A 25,220-nucleotide genomic window follows, 5' to 3' on the forward strand; every position below is an offset into this window, starting at 1 on the left:
AACGACAGCAGGAACTGGGGACATTTCAAATAAAAGAGAAAACGACAGCAGGAACTGGGGACATTTCAAATAAAAGAGAAAACGACAGCAGGAACTGGGGACATTTCAAATAAAACAGAAAACGACAGCAGGAACTGGGGACATTTCAAATAAAAGAGAAAACGACAGCAGGAACTGGGGACATTTCAAATAAAAGAGAAAACGACAGCAGGAACTGGGGACATTTCAAATAAAAGAGAAAGCGGCAGCAGGAACTGGGGACATTTCAAATAAAAGAGAAAACAACAGGAACTGAGGAGATTTCAAAACATAAGGAAAGATAACAGCAGGAACTGATGTGACTCCAAAACATTAGGAAAGACAACAGTAAGAACTAAGTTGACTCCAAAACATAAGGAAAGACAACAGAAGTGACTGATGTGACTCCAAAACATAAGGAAAGACAACAGTAGGAACTGATGTGACTCCAAAACAAAAGGAAAGACAACAGCAGTGACTGATGTGACTCCAAAACATAGGGAAAGACAACAGTTGGAACTGATGTGACTCCAAAACATAAGGAAAGACAACAGTAAGAACTAAGTTGCCTCCAAAACATAAGGAAAGACAACAGTAAGAACTAAGGTGACTCCAAAACATAAGGAAAGACAACAGTAAGAACTGAGTTGATTCCAAAACATAAGGAAAGAAAACAGCAGTGACTAATATGACTCCAAAACATATCGAAAGACAACAGTAGGAACTGAGTTGATTCCAAAACATAAGGAAAGAAAACAGCAGTGACTAATATGACTCCAAAACATACGGAAAGACAACAGTAGGAACTGAGTTGATTCCAAAACATAGGGAAAGACAACAGCAGTGACTAATATGACTCCAAAACATAAGGAAAGACAACAGTAAGAACTGAGTTGATTCCAAAACATAAGGAAAGAAAACAGCAGTGACTAATATGACTCCAAAACATAAGGAAAGACAACAGTAGGAACTAAGTTGACTCCAAAACATAAGGAAAGTCAACAGTAAGAACTAAGGTGACTCCAAAACATAAGGAAAGACAACAGTAAGAACTGAGTTGATTCCAAAACATAAGGAAAGACAATAGTAGGAACTGAGTTGATTCCAAAACATAAGGAAAGAAAACAGCAGTGACTAATATGACTCCAAAACATATGGACAGACAACAGTAGGAACTGAGTTGATTCCAAAACATAAGGAAAAACAACAGCAGGAACTGAGTTGATTCCAAAACATAAGGAAAAACAACAGCAGGAACTGAGTTGATTCCAAAACATAAGGAAAAACAACAGCAGGAACTGAGTTGATTCCAAAACATAAGGAAAAACAACAGCAGGAACTGAGTTGATTCCAAAACATAAGGAAAAACAACAGCAGGAACTGAGTTGATTCCAAAACATAAGGAAAGAAAACAGCAGTGACTAATATGACTCCAAAACATATCGAAAGACAACAGTAGGAACTGAGTTGATTCCAAAACATATGGAAAGACAACAGCAGTGACTAATATGACTCCAAAACATAAGGAAAGACAACAGTAAGAACTGAGTTGATTCCAAAACATAAGGAAAGACAACAGCAGTGAGTAATATGTCTCCAAAACATATGGAAAGACAACAGAAGGAACTGAGTTGATTACAAAACATATGGAAAGACAACAGCAGTGACTAATATGACTCCAAAACATACGGAAAGACAACAGTAGGAACTGAGTTGATTCCAAAACATAGGGAAAGACAACAGCAGTGACTAATATGACTCCAAAACATATCGAAAGACAACAGTAGGAACTGAGTTGATTCCAAAACATAGGGAAAGACAACAGCAGTGACTAATATGACTCCAAAACATAAGGAAAGACAACAGTAAGAACTGAGTTGATTCCAAAACATAAGGAAAGACGACAGTAGGAACTGAGTTGATTCCAAAACATATGGAAAGACAACAGCAGTGACTAATATGACTCCAAAACATAAGGAAAGACAACAGTAGGAACTGAGTTGACTCCAAAACATAAGGAAAGACAACAAAAGGAACTGAGTTGATTCCAAAACATAACGAAAGACAACAGTAGGAACTGAGTTGATTCCAAAACATAAGGAAAGACAACAGGAAGAACTAAACTGATTCCAAAACATATGGAAAGACAACAGTAAGAACTGAGTTGATTCCAAAACATAAGGAAAGACAACAGTAGGAACTGAGTTGATTCCAAAACATAAGGAAAGACAACAGTAGGAACTGAGTTGATTCCAAAACATAAGGAAAGACAACAGTAGGAACTGAGTTGATTCCAAAACATAAGGAAAGACAACAGTAGGAACTGAGTTGATTCCAAAACATAAGGAAAGACAACAGTAGGAACTGAGTTGATTCCAAAACATAAGGAAAGACAACAGTAGGAACTGAGTTGATTCCAAAACATAAGGAAAGACAACAGTAGGAACTGAGTTGATTCCAAAACATAAGGAAAGACAACAGTAGGAACTGAGTTGATTCCAAAACATAAGGAAAGACAACAGTAGGAACTGAGTTGATTCCAAAACATAAGGAAAGACAACAGTAGGAACTGAGTTGATTCCAAAACATAAGGAAAGACAACAGTAGGAACTGAGTTGATTCCAAAACATAAGGAAAGACAACAGTAGGAACTGAGTTGATTCCAAAACATAAGGAAAGACAACAGTAGGAACTGAGTTGATTCCAAAACATAAGGAAAGACAACAGTAGGAACTGAGTTGATTCCAAAACATAAGGAAAGACAACAGTAGGAACTGAGTTGATTCCAAAACATAAGGAAAGACAACAGTAGGAACTGAGTTGATTCCAAAACATAAGGAAAGACAACAGTAGGAACTGAGTTGATTCCAAAACATAAGGAAAGACAACAGTAGGAACTGAGTTGATTCCAAAACATAAGGAAAGACAACAGTAGGAACTGAGTTGATTCCAAAACATAAGGAAAGACAACAGTAGGAACTGAGTTGATTCCAAAACATAAGGAAAGACAACAGTAGGAACTGAGTTGATTCCAAAACATAAGGAAAGACAACAGTAGGAACTGAGTTGATTCCAAAACATAAGGAAAGACAACAGTAGGAACTGAGTTGATTCCAAAACATAAGGAAAGACAACAGTAGGAACTGAGTTGATTCCAAAACATAAGGAAAGACAACAGTAGGAACTGAGTTGATTCCAAAACATAAGGAAAGACAACAGTAGGAACTGAGTTGATTCCAAAACATAAGGAAAGACAACAGTAGGAACTGAGTTGATTCCAAAACATAAGGAAAGACAACAGTAGGAACTGAGTTGATTCCAAAACATAAGGAAAGACAACAGTAGGAACTGAGTTGATTCCAAAACATAAGGAAAGACAACAGTAGGAACTGAGTTGATTCCAAAACATAAGGAAAGACAACAGTAGGAACTGAGTTGATTCCAAAACATAAGGAAAGACAACAGTAGGAACTGAGTTGATTCCAAAACATAAGGAAAGACAACAGTAGGAACTGAGTTGATTCCAAAACATAAGGAAAGACAACAGTAGGAACTGAGTTGATTCCAAAACATAAGGAAAGACAACAGTAGGAACTGAGTTGATTCCAAAACATAAGGAAAGACAACAGTAGGAACTGAGTTGATTCCAAAACATAAGGAAAGACAACAGTAGGAACTGAGTTGATTCCAAAACATAAGGAAAGACAACAGTAGGAACTGAGTTGATTCCAAAACATAAGGAAAGACAACAGTAGGAACTGAGTTGATTCCAAAACATAAGGAAAGACAACAGTAGGAACTGAGTTGATTCCAAAACATAAGGAAAGACAACAGTAGGAACTGAGTTGATTCCAAAACATAAGGAAAGACAACAGTAGGAACTGAGTTGATTCCAAAACATAAGGAAAGACAACAGTAGGAACTGAGTTGATTCCAAAACATAAGGAAAGACAACAGTAGGAACTGAGTTGATTCCAAAACATAAGGAAAGACAACAGTAGGAACTGAGTTGATTCCAAAACATAAGGAAAGACAACAGTAGGAACTGAGTTGATTCCAAAACATAAGGAAAGACAACAGTAGGAACTGAGTTGATTCCAAAACATAAGGAAAGACAACAGTAGGAACTGAGTTGATTCCAAAACATAAGGAAAGACAACAGTAGGAACTGAGTTGATTCCAAAACATAAGGAAAGACAACAGTAGGAACTGAGTTGATTCCAAAACATAAGGAAAGACAACAGTAGGAACTGAGTTGATTCCAAAACATAAGGAAAGACAACAGTAGGAACTGAGTTGATTCCAAAACATAAGGAAAGACAACAGTAGGAACTGAGTTGATTCCAAAACATAAGGAAAGACAACAGTAGGAACTGAGTTGATTCCAAAACATAAGGAAAGACAACAGTAGGAACTGAGTTGATTCCAAAACATAAGGAAAGACAACAGTAGGAACTGAGTTGATTCCAAAACATAAGGAAAGACAACAGTAGGAACTGAGTTGATTCCAAAACATAAGGAAAGACAACAGTAGGAACTGAGTTGATTCCAAAACATAAGGAAAGACAACAGTAGGAACTGAGTTGATTCCAAAACATAAGGAAAGACAACAGTAGGAACTGAGTTGATTCCAAAACATAAGGAAAGACAACAGTAGGAACTGAGTTGATTCCAAAACATAAGGAAAGACAACAGTAGGAACTGAGTTGATTCCAAAACATAAGGAAAGACAACAGTAGGAACTGAGTTGATTCCAAAACATAAGGAAAGACAACAGTAGGAACTGAGTTGATTCCAAAACATAAGGAAAGACAACAGTAGGAACTGAGTTGATTCCAAAACATAAGGAAAGACAACAGTAGGAACTGAGTTGATTCCAAAACATAAGGAAAGACAACAGTAGGAACTGAGTTGATTCCAAAACATAAGGAAAGACAACAGTAGGAACTGAGTTGATTCCAAAACATAAGGAAAGACAACAGTAGGAACTGAGTTGATTCCAAAACATAAGGAAAGACAACAGTAGGAACTGAGTTGATTCCAAAACATAAGGAAAGACAACAGTAGGAACTGAGTTGATTCCAAAACATAAGGAAAGACAACAGTAAGAACTAATTTGACTACAAAACATAAGGAAAGACAACAGTAGGAACTGAGTTGATTCCAAAACATAAGGAAGGACAACAACAGGAACTGAGGCGACTCCAAAACAAAAGGCAAGACAAAAGAAGTTCAAAGACTTTTGTTTAAGTGCGATATCCGCCAAAATGTTTATTTAGTTTGTATAAATAAAATCTTTGTTCAATTATAAACAATTGAATTTGAAAAAGGAAAAAGAAAAAGTCACCAATTATGTTATTTATTGATCATTACTACTACATTTCTCATAACTCGTTCAAGTGGTGTAATATGTGCACGTTTTGTAGTTTTGTTAACAAATTCAGTCGATGTTTTGAAATAGACAATAATCATTAAAAACTGCGAGGAAAGTCGCGAGTGTCTTAACAGCCCAGACATAACGTGAATCTATCAAAACTTAACAGCCCAGACATAACGTGAATCTATCAAAACTTAACAGCCCAGACATAACGTGAATCTATCAAAACTTTTACAGCCCAGACATAACGTTAATCTATCAAAACTTTTACAGCCCAGCCATAACGTGAATCTATCAAAACTTAACAGCCCAGACATAACGTGAATCTATCAAAACTTATAAGCCCAGACATAACGTGAATCTATCAAAACTTAACAGCCCAGACATAACGTGAATCTATCAAAACTTTTACAGCCCAGACATAACGTGAATCTATCAAAACTTAACAGCCCAGACATAACGTGAATCTATCAAAACTTTTACAGCCCAGACATAACGTGAATCTATCAAAACTTAACAGCCCAGACATAACGTGAATCTATCAAAACTTTTACAGCCCAGACATAATGTGAAATTATCAAAACTTTAACAGCCCAGACATAACGCGAATCTATCAAAACTTAACAGCCCAGACATAATGTGAATCTATCAAAACTTAACAGCCCAGACATAACGTGAATCTATCAAAACTTCATCATGTTTATTACTAAATGTTACTTTGTTAAATTAAATAATGAACTGTAAAGACAAAGGATATAAAACAAAGATACAAATTAACAAAACCACTCATGTCTATGTTTATGTATTGACATTTGATCAGTGTATTCGAGATTTCTCACGACCTCTGCTGGATGTTAAACTACCGCCAGGCATCACACGAACTACTCAATGTTGAACTGCAAACTCAGGATGACCTTTAATGAAAAACATGAACTAGAATAAAATTTATCTTAGTCAATAACAATGGAACAAGAAAGTAACAGACCGATACTTCTAAGTGAAAACTATTTGACTTCATTGCTTTGAAAAAAAGTTATAAGAGGCGTATAGTAAGTGCTCTACACGATCAAGTCTGTTAAAAAAAATAAAAATAAAAATCCAACATCACGAAACAAACGTAGACAATTCATTTCACAAATCACGTAGAAAAAAATGAAATACTCAATACATAAAACCGGGATAAATGTTAAGATGTTGTGAAGGGTGATACCTTTGGGTGTTTGTGCTAACAAAGTAGCGATCGATGGGGACTAGTGTAAATGGACATGTTTAATGGCAGAAGTAATTCCGGAAGAAGCAGTTCCCATTAATACGACTTAAGGACATGCAATTGATAAAAACTACATTTATTTTCTAACGTTATGTTGGTTCTTGATACATGTTCAACGTTAGTATCATAACTGCGTGATCCATGGTGGGGCTAACGATGAAGGATTTAGTGTATGCATGCTGCTGCATTTTCTGAATAAATGACTTATTTACCACATACGTCTTCATTATTGAGTTAATTTGTTATATTTGTTTTGTCTATCAATCTCCATATCATATCATGTTGTATAAAATGTCAATAACTGAAATGACGTCACGTCATTTAAAATGAGTTGACGTCATTTAAATGTCATTTTAACAGATTCTTTTCGTCAAACGACATTTTGAAATTGTTTCGACGACACTAACTTTTGGACCAAAAAAATATATTAAAATATCGCTGTCATTCCATAGCATAAATAATGCTCGTATGTGTTACAACTGATTTAACTTGGATCATGATATTTAAAGAAAAGAACTGGCGCTGTTAATATCTACGTTTCATGACGGTCTTTGACAAAATATGTCCAGCTATAACAAAATAAATTAAGGGCAACCTTATACAGAAAGTAAAATTATCGCTAGAAATGAATAATATCTAGTATATCACATCGTCGAAACACAAATTCGAATTTTAATTGATACAAAAATCACATAGAAATATAGGGGCATACCAAAATAAAAGAAGAGACAACATGGACCCGAAATGCACTTATGTTAAAAGCGATTGATTTCATAGGGATTACATCAAAATAGAAAATGTTTATCGAAATATTTTTCAATAGTAAGCTATGCATAGAATTTCACACTCAGTTCAAGAAAAATATAAATTGAACTTTCTTATGTTCAGGTTTATGGGAGATCGAGACAAACATGATTCGAGATCAATGGTGCACTCGACATATCAAAGTCAAAATGCATAAGAATAAGTTATCACGTGATAAAATCTTCAATGTGTATATCAAGTCGAAATAATATCACATAGGTTATTTAACTGCATACATTACGTGGAGAATTGAACACGGTAGTTTAATAATTTTTAATTGCCGGGTAATGAAGGTGCAGTTTTCCGCATGTTAACTGTTTTTGATAATGAATCTTTTTATGATTCTGTTTGATAGATGAATGAATTATAATTTCCTATACAATAATTCTAATTATCGAGAAGCTACATTTTCTATTATATCTTTAATTTAAAAAATGCAAACAAACAAGCGAGACAAAAATTATGTTTTCGTTTAGCTTTACCAGTTTTGTTAGCATCTGTTTACAGATTCCGTTTAAATATCATGTTGTCTTCCCTGTTATTTTGTTGTCTTTCTTTGTGTTGTTTTAAGTTGACTTTAAGATTCGATTAGCTTGTTTGTTGATGTTTTTATGGTTTTTTTTTTTATGTTTATTTGAATTCGTTTATTTCTTTCTTCCATTTGTTATTTCTTCGAAAATTACGCTTAATATCGAAATATTCCTTTCTTTAAACCTATTTCCTTCAATCCTTCTTTTTTGCTTAGATAAATAATTATTCGCAAAAACTGTTGAAAATGAAAACAAAATAAAAATATTGAGCACGTTATGGAGAAAAGAAAAATACTGGAACAATTAGTATGTGAGATTTAGATTGATACAAATCATCGAGAGAATTCAAACAAGATGTAACAGAGATGGAAACAATATATACACAAAAACAAAATCACAATTTACTGCATACAATGTATCATTTAGCAAACTTCAGACATTTTGTGTGTTGTATTTCATGTTTTGCTTTAATATTTAATACCTTATGTGCAAGCCGGTGTTAATAAATAATGGACGGTTTAACACAACCCGGTTATTTATATTCATAAAGTGACACCGGCAGCAGGACCCCTATTGTCGACCCACAATGGATTGATTCCAGGATTAAATGATTATATTACTTCATTTGTTTTATGTATCTGATGTTTTGCAATCACGTGGCTAATCAGGGTCCATGATCATGTGACTGAAAAGGGTTTGGGAATCAAATTGAAGCTGAAATAGAAAACGTCTTATACCGGCTTTTGTTTGTGTTTGTTATCCAAAGGCCACGAATTTTAATCCGCAAAAGTTGTATTTTTATATTCAGTTTCAGAGCTTTGGAACATATCGATTATTTTGATAGTGAGGCTCAATGGTTCAAGGTTACTGTCTAAACTGTGTCCACGTGGCAATGAAGTGGATCCAACAGTCTTGTCAACTTAATGTCGATGTCTAAAGTAATTAAAAAAGACATTATTAACTTAAATGACAACTTCAATGATTCCGAAGGATTATTTAAAGACAATGAACCATATACGAATTTGTAAACTTAAAGACCTTACAAAGTTATATCATTTTCACAAAATTCTGATTTATGATTTAATTTGTTAAGCTGACAAAGCTTATAGTCCAAAGTCTGGTTAGCTTACCAATGATAAGGTTACACCTTCATTTTGATATGTTTGATTATATAATATATAAATACACACATATTTCTTATCGTCTATGATGTTGGTGGCTTCATTGTACACGTTTGCAGAGACAGGATAATTTCATAATTCTAGTTTCTGCGCTGAGACTATCTCAATGTGTCCAGTGTGAACAACAACAGCGACAGTCATTCAGTCTGGTACTTTTAAATGGGAACTGATTTTAATAGAGTCAATCATTATGTAGGTATGTAGAATATGGAATTCTTCCCGATGATGCAGCAGTTAGAGTCATAACTATACCTACAAAAAGGTTAATCATGATCTTGAGAATATATATAGTAGATTTTCCTGAAACCCAGAGAGCTGAAAAGGTCCAGCCTACCGAAGGTATACTTCACAGTGGTTTCACTTTTAGATGACATCTGTTTCCACGTTATCCGATATGGTACTGAAGTAGAGGTCATGGCGAGTTCCTACATGCGATATCACACACAATATTCAAGTTAAAGTATGTATATCTTTCTGCATAGAAGTGGGAATAAAAATATCCACAATACTAAGGTTTATTTGTATATTTACTTGTACGTCTGTTGCAGTGTAAGTCGTGTTGTCAATGATCTCGCGATCCGCCTTACATGTAGAACATCACACGTTGTACGTGTAAGTCGTGTTGTCAATGATCTCGCGATCCCCTTACATGTAGAACACCACACTTTGTAAGTGTAAGTCGTGTTGTCAATGATTTCGCGATCCGCCTTACATGTAGAACACCTCACTTTATAAGTGTAAGTCGTGTTGTCAATGATCTCGTGATCCGCCTTACATGTAGAACACCACACTTTGTAAGTGTAAGTCGTGTTGTCAATGATCTCGTGATCCGCCTTACATGTAGAATACCTAACTTTGTACGTGTAAGTCGTGTTGTCAATGATCTCGCGATCCCCTAACATGTAGAACACCACACTTTGTAAGTGTAAGTCGTGTTGTCAATGATCTCGTGATCCGCCTTACATGTAGAATACCTAACTTTGTACGTGTAAGTCGTGTTGTCAATGATCTCGCGATCCCCTAACATGTAGAACACCACACTTTGTAAGTGTAAGTCGTGTTGTCAATGATCTCGCGATCCCCTTACATGTAGAACACCCCACGTTGTACGTGTAAGTCGTGTTGTCAATGATCTCGTGATCCGCCTTACATGTAGAATACCTAACTTTGTACGTGTAAGTCGTGTTGTCAATGATCTCGTGATCCGCCTTACATGTAGAACACCACACTTTGTAAGTGTAAGTCGTGTTGTCAATGATCTCGTGATCCGCCTTACATGTAGAATACCTAACTTTGTACGTGTAAGTCGTGTTGTCAATGATCTTGCGATCCGCCTTACATGTAGAACACCTCACGTTGTACGTGTAAGTCGTGTTGTTGAAGAACACCTCACTTTGTACGTGTAACTCGTGTTGTCAATGATCTCGCGATCCGCCTTACATGTAGAACACCTAACGCTGTACGTGTAAGTCGTGTTGTTGTAGAACACCTCACTTTGTACGTGTAAGTTGTGTTGTCAATGATCTCGCGATCCGCCTTACATGTAGAACACCTCACGTTGTACGTGTAAGTCGTGTTGTCAATGATCTCGCGATCCGCCTTACATGTAGAACACCTCACTTTGTACGTGTAAGTCGTGTTGTCAATGATCTCGCGATCCGCCTTACATGTAGAACACCTCACTTTGTACGTGTAAGTCGTGTTGTCAATGATCTCGCGATCCGCCTTACATGTAGAACACCTCACTTTGTACGTGTAAGTCGTGTTGTCAATGATCTCGCGATCCGCCTTACATGTAGAACACCTCACGTTGTACGTGTAAGTCGTGTTGTCAATGATCTCGCGATCCGCCTTACATGTAGAACACCTCACTTTGTACGTGTAAGTCGTGTTGTCAATGATCTCGCGATCCGCCTTACATGTAGAACACCTCACTTTGTACGTGTAAGTCGTGTTGTCAATGATCTCGCGATCCGCCTTACATGTAGAACACCTCACTTTGTACGTGTAAGTCGTGTTGTCAATGATCTCGCGATCCGCCTTACATGTAGAACACCTCACTTTGTACGTGTAAGTCGTGTTGTCAATGATCTCGCGATCCGCCTTACATGTAGAACACCTCACTTTGTACGTGTAAGTCGTGTTGTCAATGATCTCGCGATCCGCCTTACATGTAGAACACCTCACTTTGTACGTGTAAGTCGTGTTGTCAATGATCTCGCGATCCGCCTTACATGTAGAACACCTCACGTTGTACGTGTAAGTCGTGTTGTCAATGATCTCGCGATCCGCCTTACATGTAGAACACCTCACTTTGTACGTGTAAGTCGTGTTGTCAATGATCTCGCGATCCGCCTTACATGTAGAACACCTCACTTTGTACGTGTAAGTCGTGTTGTCAATGATCTCGCGATCCGCCTTACATGTAGAACACCTCACTTTGTACGTGTAAGTCGTGTTGTCAATGATCTCGCGATCCGCCTTACATGTAGAACACCTCACTTTGTACGTGTAAGTCGTGTTGTCAATGATCTCGCGATCCGCCTTACATGTAGAACACCTCACTTTGTACGTGTAAGTCGTGTTGTCAATGATCTCGCGATCCGCCTTACATGTAGAACACCTCACTTTGTACGTGTAAGTCGTGTTGTCAATGATCTCGCGATCCGCCTTACATGTAGAACACCTCACTTTGTACGTGTAAGTCGTGTTGTCAATGATCTCGCGATCCGCCTTACATGTAGAACACCTCACTTTGTACGTGTAAGTCGTGTTGTCAATGATCTCGCGATCCGCCTTACATGTAGAACACCTCACTTTGTACGTGTAAGTCGTGTTGTCAATGATCTCGCGATCCGCCTTACATGTAGAACACCTCACTTTGTACGTGTAAGTCGTGTTGTCAATGATCTCGCGATCCGCCTTACATGTAGAACACCTCACTTTGTACGTGTAAGTCGTGTTGTCAATGATCTCGCGATCCGCCTTACATGTAGAACACCTCACGTTGTACGTGTAAGTCGTGTTGTCAATGATCTCGCGATCCGCCTTACATGTAGAACACCTCACTTTGTACGTGTAAGTCGTGTTGTCAATGATCTCGCGATCCGCCTTACATGTAGAACACCTCACGTTGTACGTGTAAGTCGTGTTGTCAATGATCTCGCGATCCGCCTTACATGTAGAACACCTCACTTTGTACGTGTAAGTCGTGTTGTCAATGATCTCGCGATCCGCCTTACATGTAGAACACCTCACGTTGTACGTGTAAGTCGTGTTGTCAATGATCTCGCGATCCGCCTTACATGTAGAACACCTCACTTTGTACGTGTAAGTCGTGTTGTCAATGATCTCGCGATCCGCCTTACATGTAGAACACCTCACGTTGTACGTGTAAGTCGTGTTGTCAATGATCTCGCGATCCGCCTTACATGTAGAACACCTCACTTTGTACGTGTAAGTCGTGTTGTCAATGATCTCGCGATCCGCCTTACATGTAGAACACCTCACTTTGTACGTGTAAGTCGTGTTGTCAATGATCTCGCGATCCGCCTTACATGTAGAACACCTCACTTTGTACGTGTAAGTCGTGTTGTCAATGATCTCGCGATCCGCCTTACATGTAGAACACCTCACGTTGTACGTGTAAGTCGTGTTGTCAATGATCTCGCGATCCGCCTTACATGTAGAACACCTCACTTTGTACGTGTAAGTCGTGTTGTCAATGATCTCGCGATCCGCCTTACATGTAGAACACCACACGTTGTACGTGTAAGTCGTGTTGTCAATGATCTCGCGATCCGCCTTACATGTAGAACACCTCACTTTGTACGTGTAAGTCGTGTTGTCAATGATCTCGCGATCCGCCTTACATGTAGAACACCACACGTTGTACGTGTAAGTCGTGTTGTCAATGATCTCGCGATCCGCCTTACATGTAGAACACCACACTTTGTACGTGTAAGTCGTGTTGTCAATGATCTCGCGATCCGCCTTACATGTAGAACACCTCACTTTGTAAGTCAGCCAAACGGTGTCAACGTACCAGTTAATATCTCATTTTCAAAGCTGATTTATTTTATTAAGCTGTACGGTTTCCACAGATATAAAAAGCACTGACGATATATCAACGGAGAAGTGGTAAACAAATGCATGCAGAAGAAAAGGAAGGAAAACGGGGCGATGGAATACGTTGTCGGTAAAGAAGTGGCAAATGAAGCGAGTTACACTATAAGTAGGTTTTACTATCTATCTAGTGAGGTTTATGTTATCCTAACTGGTTTTGTTGTCGTATCGTCATAGACTGGTCGTTTATTCAAGTATTGAAATTGTGAGTATTTATAATCTATTTTAATTTTCATTGAAGTGTTTTAACCTTCTACTGTTTTTCCGGTGTGTTGAATGTTGTTGTTGATACTGTGTTTATTTGTGTGAGTGTTGACGCTGCGTTTTATGTTTATTGTGTTGTGTTGATTTTTTTTATGTGTTGGTTCGTGAGCTGATACAGTGTTGTGTTTATGCAGTGTTGTGTGTTGTGTTTATACAGTGTTATGTTTATGCAGTGTTGTGTGTTGTGTTTATGCAGTGTTGTGTGTTGTGTTTATGCAGTGTTGTGTTTATGCAGTGTTGTGTGTTGTGTTTATGCAGTGTTTGGTTTATGCAGTGTTGTGTGTTGTGTTTATGCAGTGTTGTGTTTGTGCAGTGTTGTGTTTATGCAATGTTGTGTTTATGCAGTGTTGTGTGTTGTGTTTATGCAGTGTTGTGTTTATGCAGTGTTGTGTTTATGCAGTGTTGTGTTTATGCAGTGTTGTGTGTTGTGTTTATGCAGTGTTATGTTTATGCAGTGTTGTGTGTTGTGTTTATGCAGTGTTGTGTTTATGCAGTGTTGTGTGTTGTGTTTATGCAGTGTTGTGTTTGTGCAGTGTTGTGTTTATGCAGTGTTGTGTGTTGTGTTTATGCAGTGTCGTGTTTTGGTATGATATGTTTACTGACTCTCTGTTGTGTGCTGACGCTGTTTTAAGTAGTAATATTTGTCATCATGAATTTTTTCATTTTCATTTTTTTAATTTATGAAGCCAACATACTCTCTTTACATAATGACACATGCTATTAAAGTATTGTTTTACTGTTTGTACATCCGTTCAAATATATTTGATGAATAGTTTTAAAATCCAAAAATACAGTAATTCTTTTATATCCCATCTTATCATTACATGGTCTCGTTAAGATTGATACTATAGTAACCACTAGAAATACGGAGTCAGGAAGGAATCACCTGTTGAAAACTATACGGGTAAAAGGATATGCAAAAAGCCACGCAAAGTTAACATTATCACTGTACCATTACTACGTTCATCGAGGACTCGCGACACACCACAGAGACTCAATATCTATAGTGTCCGAAATATAGATAGAAAATAGCAAAATAGGGAAAGGTGTTCAGAAGATCAGTAATAACGTTACAGAGGTTACAACTGTGTAACTAGTATAGGATGTAAACTTTGCCAGAATAAATTCCAGCTACACCATTTGCGACCATCATTTTAGAATGGCACAGTCCACCAGGTGAGGTGTATTTGGCCGTATTCTATCACAGGTTACAGTTAACAATATCCGATTTGTTCGAAAAGGTGAATTTAACTACTGTATATATTAAATGCATAGGTTTTTAATTTATATAATTATAAACTTGAATATTAATATTTTTCGAACGGGGACCAATAACGATATTTTCAATGTTTATCCTCCTATTTTTCTATAACTGGCGCCACTGGTTTCTTTAAATTTAATCCCATTTGGCTGTATATGACCAGACCCACGCCCTGGCCGTTTTGCCGGTACTTTATATGTAAATGGGTATGATATATGATTGAGATTAGTGTCCAATATATATGTACGTATCTAACTACAATAAAAAGTTATATAATTATTCCCTTGATGTATATTTGTTCACTCAGTATTCCTCGTAGACCTTAAAGAATTATTATTCAGAGGAATATATTTTCATTTAAAATGCAAATTTTAACAAAGAGAATAAGAATCCCTACTGACGAAATATCTCATTGATATTTATGACATTAAACATAAGTCGGACACTGCACAATATTCTACCATACATGATGTATGTACTGATCTGGTTTAAAATGGATTTTATACCCTAAAACAGGAGTAGAACGGATGAAATTAAAGAAAAATGGAAATATTATATTTGTTGGTTAGGAACATATTTTAAGATTTCCCCTGACCACATTTATGTTCATTGCTTGTGTGAATGGTTAGTTTTAAATTTCTTTCGTCCAAAAGACAATAACATCTTTATTATATTCGATGGATTTGAACCAAGGGGTCGATATCTCCGTTGCTTATATAGATGTATATGAGTAGGGTTGTGTTAACTGGTAAGCTATGTTGTGTAAACAAACTACCGCATTATAAACACTCAGGACGCAATCTGATCTCAAATTGACTTGCAAAAGAACAAGATCGGGAATGAAACAGCAGACATAAATGCGGGTGGAAAGCAACCATTAATTCCTACTTCAACAGCGATCAAGACGCGGGGGAGTTCCTCGCTCCACCTGACACTGATCAGATATGTTCTGATGAATTCAGATTTTACATGGAATATAATTAAAAATAATATTATTAATATTTCTGTCTATTACCGTTGGAATGTTTACTGTTATTGTCTTGCGGGGTAATAAATATATTTAACAGGAAAATTCCTTGTGATGGTAAATTGAAATTGTATATAACAATACATTCGAGCTGATCTCTGGCTCTTACATCTATATAAAATAACAATAAAGCCTGAAGCTGTTTATTTGTTTTTAAGCAGCACACGTGTCTTGATGTGGTATGAATATTGTTTATCATTTAACAAGCTGTCTCCAAATATAGCCCATTGAACTTTAGAAACATCAAACAACCGGCCATCACAATGTGATGTGATGCTATCTACATGGAAGCTAACTAATGATATCATTACGATGTTCAATAGGGATTTAAAAGTACCTTTTATCAGAGGTGTCAAACGTTGATCTATAGTCCGACAATAGACCTGATAGGTAAACCAGCCATCATGGTTTATACAACACCTGTGGTTCATGTGTGAAGTCAGAATGAGTCTGCAGTGTCAATTACACAGGTAATGTCATATCGTTTGTAACATGGCGGATATTTGTTTGAATTGTCTTGTCTCTAACAGATGGTGCTAACAACATGTTTTTCTAACGTAACGAGCCATTGACGGATCGCGTTACCTGCTAATGAGATATGACGACATCGGCGACACCGGTCAAGTCATAGTGATAAGCAGTAGGATAAATCTCGTTGTCTAGCAACCGTCGTAAATATCTGTTACTGTTATAATAAACATAAATAGTATCAAAAAACTTCATTGTTCCCTCCCCAATATCCCCAATCAGTCATGTTCTATGAGGATTATCATTCCCTAACGTCAAATATTCTCATTTGTTGACCCTTTGAATTCTTTTGTTCGTCTATTTGTCATTTTACAAATGGTCAAAATTAAATGGCAAATCGGCAAACGCGTTTCGCCATTTCCGCGATACTGAATGGCAATGTGACGCACGTGTAGCGGGTAATATTACACTATGCATTGCTATATAACTACAGTAAGGAATTGTGACACACCAAGCAGTGAGCAATGAACCTACCTATGTGGCACATTGGTTTTTATCATAGAAAAAGCATGCAATTCAGTGACATTTTCCGTGCAGTATATGCCCACCAAACGTGACTGGATATGATCCGGTTTCAGTTGCGCCCTGTTTACTGTAATTAATTTCTTAGTATATCTAGGTGACATTTATTTTTACGAAACTTTAGATACATAGCAAAATAGTTTGTTTATTTCCATAAAAAATAATGATACAATTCCTAATGAACTGATCATTTTTGTTTTCGCCAAGGTTAGTTCAAAATGAAAATTTCAAAACCGTTACAAGTATTCATTGCATACTATGAAATGCACTTTGGTTTGTAATTAAATCTTTGAATCAGTTAATGAAAAATTTGTAAGCATTAATTTTCTTTTACAATTGGTCATACAATGGTGTGAGGGGGGTGGGGATGGGGGTTGAAATGAGTCGTATATTTTAATGGTAAGAGGTCTGGGAGGTTAGGGGTAACGAATTGTAGAATGTTATAGTAAGAAATGTTGTTTTGTTATGAACACACACGCGCGCTTCCTGTAGTAGTTGCATTGGGAAAACATAGCGTGTCTTCTCTGACAAGGATTGAGAGATAAAGAGATTTAAAATGACGTTATCTCATTCCTCCTATGATGCCCAAGTATCAGATTATATAGACCCTCTGACAAAGTGACTGGTTCCTCATGTGGAGCAGGAAGCCTCTATAAATATACATGCGCACTGTTCACCGAAATTCCTCTAAGTTTGAAATACTCTTTTTAGAAAATCTTATAAATGTTGACAGATTTTATATGTTAACTTTCTTCTAATGTTTCTGCAAATGCTCAGCTACTACTAAAATAAAATAGGAAATTGACCTACGGTGTTCTTATCTTTCCAGACTTTCTTTTGTTTTGTTTGATACTTTAGACTTTATAAAAGGAGTTGAAACGGTCTACTAAATCTCCCGTACTTCTCTCTCTTTTACTTAATTTCATACATACATAGTTATAAATGAGACACGTACAAGCCATTCTATTTCCTAGAGTTTACCCGACAGTAACAATAACTTTACAATTATTTGTAGGTATCTGACGGAATTACACCAGACGCTGACATCGAGACTGAGCCTACTAGCCCATCAACTCTGGCCAATACACGTCACGTCCTTATGGTATTTTTGTTGGTATATTTGTTGCATTATCTTCCACAAAGCGATTTAGTTGAAAATGTTGCTTATTGTTTCAAATTTTGTTTTCAGTTTCACGTGCTGTTTAGAGTACCAACTGTTGTGTGGAGTGTAAAAATGTTTTGATTTTGTTTTTCGAGTTTGTTCAGAGTAATCATATGTTTATTGTAGTATCAAATGTTACTTAGACTTTCAAGTGATGTTAAAGTATAAAAGGTTGTTATGAGTCTCACTTTGCTTCAAATATCATACATTTGTTTATATATATTACTACTTAAGGTAGCACTTTCTCCTATAATACGCTGATATGCTGATTTACTAGTATAACTGTGCTTACTTAAACATAAAATGTAATGACATATGATACAACCAAGTATAACCAAACGAACGGGATTACCCGACCGAGTTTACAGACCTAGCTAGGCCATATATTTTTCTTCAACTTTTTGCGGTCTAGTGTGTTACGTTACAAACCTATCATTATCTATAGAACAGTTTATTCGACGATCAATTGAGAATTTGGTCGCTGTCAAATGTAAGTATAAGTTGCGATCGAACTTTATGGAATTATACACTTTTGACCAGCGAATGAATGACCGGCGTCTGGCAATGATGTCCATGTGCAGAGCTTGTACATATTTACTACAATATTGAGGGCGATATCAGTCGTACGCTAATTAAATAATCTTTTATCTATTGATATTGATAATTATTCACAGTTATAAGACAATCTGTATTAACATGTCGACTTTCATTAACAATGATGAAGTGAGATAAACACTAGTTTTGTTCCCTCATTGCTGAAAGGTTATTGTACAGAACCCCCAAATGTGGACAGCCATGTGGACAGCCATGAACTATTTGTTGAGCATTTGATAGGTTGTTGATATTTCACGGAAGATGTCAAAATAGAAACGTGTAACCACACGATGTTAAGCAATAAAGAATCAATTGATCTGTTTATTAACATGTGAAAAGTTTTAAAGGGAGATATTTTAGCAAAGACAAACGTATTTCATATATAACCGTAACTTAAAATATTAATACTTTTGAGCGTGTACATAAACTCGATATTGTCGTCAATTATCATTGAGCTAGTACGTGGATCACTAGTACAAAGACATAGGTTATGTAACAGATTAAGTATTATATAATTCTTTCTTTGTTCAAATGACAACTTTCATTTTTATGCATAATTTAGTACTCCTCTACCAAGTTGGCATAAACCCACATTAATATACACACTGACAAACACTTGGCCATCTTGTTTGAGTTACGGTGTAAGTACTTTCTGAGGAGCTATACTAGGTAGGATCCTTTGGCTAGACACACAGAGGTGAAGGGCACAAAATCAGACCATAGAAAAAACATGTTGAGACGCAATAGCTCTGTTAGATAACCCTCGTAACAGAATGTGGGCCGGCATATTTTGGAAAACAGCGACCTATGTAGACCATAGGTGAACACATTTATACGTCTGCACTAATACCCCAACGTAACGGTGTTATAGTCGGCATGAGGTGCCCCTGACACTTTGCCAGGCCGGAGAGAGGTACTTTCTGCTGATCCCCCTCCCGATGTCTGCCTGTCTGGGGAGGAATGGTGGGAGGGATAGCAAGACCGGCTGACTTGAGAACTTTGAAGGGCCCAAACACTTGGAGTTCCGGAAGCGAAGACCAAACAGCCCAAATATTCCATTCATCTGAAGTTTCTCCGCGGTGTAACTCCCGCTGGTTGCTGTTAATGACGTTTGGTGAAGGTTTCAAGGAGATTACTTGTCAAGTATAAGACCCACATAGCATTTCCCGCAGAGAGCATTTCAGACGGAGAGTGCTGGGTTTTTGCTTAATGTTGTCGATTTATAAATAAACAGAAGTTAGTACAAATATTACGTAAGGTAAAAGGTGAAAAACATAAGCATAGACACTTCGAAAAGGTCAAAGGTGAAAGAGGTATGGGTCATTCCATCACTAGGGTGTGGAGGGGATTGTTACTTGGAATTGAGATAAATTTAAAAAATATGCTTGGTTAAGAGATATGTTTAAATTAAAACGATTGTTGGGTACATATCACATCTCCAATGAAAATTTGTACATACATATGTGAGTGTGTGTCAAAAATGCGGATATATCTCGAAAGTTTATGGGCTGCAACACACAATCTTAAAACTGCAAAATAGCCAAGAACGCTCTTAGATAACAAAAAATTCAATTAAAATGTGATCCAAGACACTTACAGCGGAGCAAGCGTTGCCTGATGGCAATGATATGGCTAGTAGCTGGAAACGAATTGTCAGACCCTTCTAGACAAATCTGTCTTCAATTCCCCCCGAAAATTAACCACTTTTAGAACTGAGGGTCGAATTTTTATCCGTGTAATTCTTTTGTAAATTTAATGTTTCTTGTCTATTCACTAACTGCGTAAGTATAAAAAATCCCAGGAACCATTAATCTATCAATCATTATTCTTGATATTAGAATTTTAGTAGATACAGGGGCCCATACTACCCATAATGTTAAACAAAGGAAACAGAGTAATCACATTACTGAATTTCCCCGCACTTCTATTGTCTGTTTTACCGACTAGGGACAGTTAATGGCCAAGTTATCACTGATGAAAATGTCGACCACGTATTATAATATCTAGTCTAAAGAAACAGCTATAACCTATGGGATAACAACAGAGCTATACTTTCGATGTCGAATAGTAAACTATATAGATATGTGTATCGTCGATATATATTTAAGGCACGTGTCTATTTTTCAGTGGAACGAGAACAGTACAGTAAGTAATGCGAAGACTACGTTATTTCAAATTCAGCGGGATCCCTTTTAATTAAAGTGGCACTTTTTCATGATTCATAATAAATTCGTCTTTTTTTTGTGATCGATACTAATCTATACTGAACTGTAAATCACCAGATAGATACGGATTCCGAAGGTGTGGCTGCAGCTTTAATCCATAGGATTTCCAGATTGAATTCACCTGACCTAAAAACACCGAAAAAACAACTATCATTTGTTTTCAAGATTCATACAAAATAACAAGCACACGTGTTTGCTTATGAGTTTCTCACTGTGCTAATTACTCATATTGATGTTAAGTTTTTTTTTTAAATTATCAACAAACTTTCCACTGAATATCACAAAGTAGCCCTTCTGAACACAATCAGGTCTGAACAAAATTCCTGTACATCTGAGGCCGCCCAAGTGTAGAAAATGTTCCCAAAAGACTTTCGGAAGGTATGCTATTTTGCGTGGTTCTAGGGAATGTTACACACACCTGCACCGTTTTTACCTATTCTATATATCTGTTGTCTGTTATCTAAATCAAAAAGAGGATGAACGAGTAACTTTAAGTGCTACAATTTGCTGTTAAGTCATTTAGTTGAAAGAGACAGTTACTATTATTAATAATTGACATGTAGCATATCAGTTTATACTTAATTTTACACACACAAATGTCTATGATTTCTTTAAACAAATGAACTCTAGCACTATCGGTGTGTAAAGTAGGTCAGTCCTTTGTGATATTATCATTGTACTGAAGGTGTATTAACACGGTTAGTAGGAACACAACGTTCGGGAAGATGTGTTTATTAAACGATGTTCCTTTATTATTGACATTTAGATGAAGCGTCATATGGCGAGGACTTTGTAGGCGAGGCATACCCAATCACTTTGAAACCTTTGGTTTAATATTTAGTGTAATATCATTTTAACGTTAAAGCATATATGTGAAAATACTTTTTATTTTACTAACTTTCTAACTAGTTTTTTCTAACAATTCGTTTTCTCTCTCGATGCTCACATTATATTGTGCAAGTCGGATACCATTGTGGAGTGGCTTTGCATCACAGCTACCTTCGTATGTGTTATTTTAATGTCTTATCGCTATTTTATATACATGCTTGTCGCAATAATAGCTCACCAGTCATCGTGTTCGACTCTAAATAAAGATTGTTTTATCTGGAATCCTGTAGATTTGCAAAACAACCTTTGAAATTACAATACAACACCAGGGAAACTTTCAACAATTTTCAACAGCGACATGCATTCAAAATATATATAAAAAACTTTTCTTCTCAATCTAAGAACCACCTCGTACGTAAATAGTAAAGGTAAGGAATTTACATTCTATCTAATTGATTTTCGAAATTTTTCATGGTATACCCCCACCCGCCCCATTTTATTCAGTAAATTTAACACAGAACGCTTTTGCAAGGATATGTTATATCTCAATAGTGAATCGCCGGCTTTTTGCATTTTTTTTTATCCCTGCCTCACTACTGGAATTTGCCTTGTTACATTTACCAACTCTTAGAAATAGATTTAATCACAAACAGTGACACAACTTCATCTGATCCTCCATAGAGGCAATCTACGACAGAATCTAAAGAGACCAAAACAAACAAAGGAAAACAAAAGGAACTGGGGACACCAAAGCAAAGTCAAAGACCCATCAGGAAATATACCAAATAAGCTACAAACAAAAACTGTGGAGACACGATAACAAAGGGAAAGACAAAAACAAAAACTGTGGTGACACTATAACAAAAGGAAAGACAAAAACAAAAACTGTGGAGACACTATAACAAAAGGAAAGACAAAAACAAAAACTGTGGAGACACTATAACAAAGGGAAATACAAATACAAAAACTGTGGAGACACTATAACAAAGGGAAAGACAAACACAAAAACTGTGGAGACACTATAACAAAAGGAAAGACAAAAACAAAAACTGTGGAGACACTATAACAAAAGGAAAGACAAAAACAAAAACTGTGGAGACACTATAACAAAGGGAAAGACAAACACAAAAACTGTGGAGACACTATAACAAAGGGAAAGACAAACACAAAAACTGTGGAGACACTATAACAAAGGGAAAGACAAACACAAAAACTGTGGAGACACTATAACAAAGGGAAAGACAAACACAAAAACTGTGGAGACACTATAACAAAGGGAAAGACAAACACAAAAACTGTGGAGACACTATAACAAAGGGAAAGACAAACACAAAAACTGTGGAGACACTATAACAAAGGGAAAGACAAACACAAAAACTGTGGAGACACTATAACAAAGGGAAAGACAAACACAAAAACTGTGGAGACACTATAACAAAGGGAAAGACAAACACAAAAACTGTGGAGACACTATAACAAAAAGGAAAGACAAATACAAAAACTGTGGAGACACTATAACAAAGGGAAAGACAAATACAAAAACTGTGGAGACACTATAACAAAGGGAAAGACAAATACAAAAACTGTGGAGACACGATAACAAAGGGAAAGACAAATACAAAAACTGTGGAGACACGATAACAAAGGGAAAGACAAAAACAAAAACTGTGGAGACACTATAACAAAGGGAAAGACAAAAACAAAAACTGTGGAGACACTATAACAAAAGGAAAGACAAATACAAAAACTGTGGAGACACTATAACAAAGGGAAAGACAAATACAAAAACTGTGGAGACACGATAACAAAGGGAAAGACAAATACAAAAACTGTGGAGACACGATAACAAAGGGAAAGACAAAAACAAAAACTGTGGAGACACTATAACAAAGGGAAAGACAAACACAAAAACTGTGGAGACACTATAACAAAAGGAAAGACAAATACAAAAACTGTGGAGACACGATAACAAAGGGAAAGACAAAAACAAAAACTGTGGAGACACGATAACAAAGGGAAAGACAAAAACAAAAACTGTGGAGACACTATAACAAAGGAAAAGACAAATACAAAAACTGTGGAGACACTATAACAAAAGGAAAGACAAATACAAAAACTGTGGAGACACTATAACAAAGGGAAAGACAAAAACAAAAACTGTGGAGACACGATAACAAAGGGAAAGACAAAAACAAAAACTGTGGAGACACTATAACAAAGGAAAAGACAAATACAAAAACTGTGGAGACACTATAACAAAAGGAAAGACAAATACAAAAACTGTGGAGACACTATAACAAAGGGAAAGACAAAAACAAAAACTGTGGAGACACGATAACAAAGGGAAAGACAAAAACAAAAACTGTGGAGACACTATAACAAAGGAAAAGACAAATACAAAAACTGTGGAGAAACCGAAGACCAAAACAGAACCTGAGGCTTCATTAAAAGTTCGGGAAAGACAACAACAGAAATTAAAGAGTCACCAAACAAAATCAAAGACAACAATAGAATCTTGGGAGACACCAAAAATGAGAGACCTCGACAAAAGGAGTGATCACAACAGAAATTGAGACCAAATGAGAATGAAAGGCAAAACAGAAACAAGAAACGGGTTAATACCGAAACAAAGTTAAGATCACGAAAAAATTGAGGTAAAGCAATAAAAACTGAAGAGGCACCAAAACAATGGGATAAACAGAAACAAGACGCTTACAAAAAAAAGTTTACAAACGAGAGTGTTATTTGACAAAAGATTACCAATCATGTTAAATTGTGAACAGTTTTATTTCTTCAACATTGAAAAACCAATGACCATGCATGTTACAAGCGATATGTGCTTCTTTGACATAAAACGACCAAAAACGTCATATATTACAAACGAGTGATTTAAAAAAAAATGTTTATGATAATTTGTTACATGCTGGTGGAATAAAAAAAATAACGAATGATGAAACACGTAGCATACCAACTCGATACGGTGTGTGGGGACAATCCTAGGTCGTACTTCTGTTCTTTATAAATTTATGCAAAACGTTAGTTTAGACGCACTGCATAACTGTCACTAACTCCCATTACACTACATAAAGTAAAACAGAGTGACGAGGGCGACTCTATCTCGAACAGGTCATTCACGATAGATAATTTATCTGATGCCGAAAGCACTTTATATTTTAATCAATAAAGTAATTGTAGGAAAGTGAATTGGGAGGCATAACTTTAAACTTTACTAGTAAATTTCTTAGTCCATTTAGTTAATACCCGACAGACTGCTTTAAGAATGATTTACTTCACTATATCACAGTTAGATCGTGTTAGGTTGGTTACTATATACTAACTAAGGAGACATGGATACTAACACCTTCACTCCTCCTACAGTCGTACAGACGTATAAAAATCACTATATCACAGTTAGATCCGTGTTAAGTTGGTTACTATATACTTACTAAGGAGACATGGATACTAACACCTTCACTCCTCCTACAGTCGTACAGACGTATAAAG

The sequence above is a fragment of the Mizuhopecten yessoensis genome, unplaced genomic scaffold (genome assembly GCF_002113885.1).
Source record: "Mizuhopecten yessoensis strain PY_sf001 unplaced genomic scaffold, ASM211388v2 scaffold2741, whole genome shotgun sequence".
Classification (NCBI taxonomy): Eukaryota; Metazoa; Mollusca; class Bivalvia; order Pectinida; family Pectinidae; genus Mizuhopecten; species Mizuhopecten yessoensis.